Genomic DNA, 1,122 nt, shown 5'->3' on the forward strand with positions numbered 1-1,122 from the left:
GAAAGTCGTGTTAGTTACACTATTTATAACCCAAGAACGGCTTTACCGATATGGCTGAAAATTGGTAAGGAGGTAGCTTAGAGCCAGGAGAAGGACATAGGATACTTTTTTTTTCGAATATACGCCTTGACGCGCTGCTTTTTATTTAACTTATAAATATGTGTAAATGTTAAGATGGATGTGATGTGGATGGATGGATGGATGGGTGGCCTAATTAAGTTTTTTATATACCCACGCGGACGGAGATGCGGGCGAGAGCTAAGTAAATATAAAAGCATATTTTAGTAAAAAATATATCATGTAAACGTAATCAACTTAAGTAATTTATTACTGTTGTCAGTTTCTTAAAACTTTCTGAATCCAAGTAAACCCTTGTCAGAACTTAATAATTGTATAACTACGAGTATGTATTCTCTACGTTATGTACAGCTCTAATTACTAAATTTTATTTTATATTTGCTACCACAAGACTAACAAATTGTTAATTATTCTGCTGTTTATTCAATTTATGGTAAAACTAACTTTTGCCCGCAACACTAATTGACTGAATTAAAAAATACTTAGTAGCCTACGATGTTCTACATCTATGTTGAATTTCAGCTAGATCTATTCGCCTGTTTCGGAGATATATGATACTCGTAACATACATCCATCCGTTCATTGATATTGTAATTAATCTTATAATATAAGAATGAATCGCAAAATATATTGGTAAGCGCATAACTCAACAACGCCTATACCAATTTGGACAATTCTTTTTTTTAAATGTTCGTTGAAGTTCAAAGATGGTTTTTACGGTGAGATAAATTCGAATAATTGTCGTGAACTATTTTTTTTTCATTTCATGCGGACGGAATCGCGGGCGACAGCTAGTATGCTATAAAAATCATTAAATATTTATTCTTCTTTATCCATTCATCTAAGTTTTTATAATATTAGTAAGATAGTTCACTATTAAATACCCTGTTCTTGTTGTTTATTAATAAATTAAAACTTACTTTTATTAAAATGGGTTATGAAAACTCGGAATCAAAAGAGTAATGTACAGCCATTATTTAAAGTGCTTTCAACGATGTGCATTAAAGAATTGCCGGTAAAAGATTCATAAGCGCTGTGACAATC

This window comes from Papilio xuthus, unplaced genomic scaffold (genome assembly GCF_000836235.2).
Source record: "Papilio xuthus unplaced genomic scaffold, Pxut_1.1 DF826923.1, whole genome shotgun sequence".
Taxonomy (NCBI): domain Eukaryota; kingdom Metazoa; phylum Arthropoda; class Insecta; order Lepidoptera; family Papilionidae; genus Papilio; species Papilio xuthus.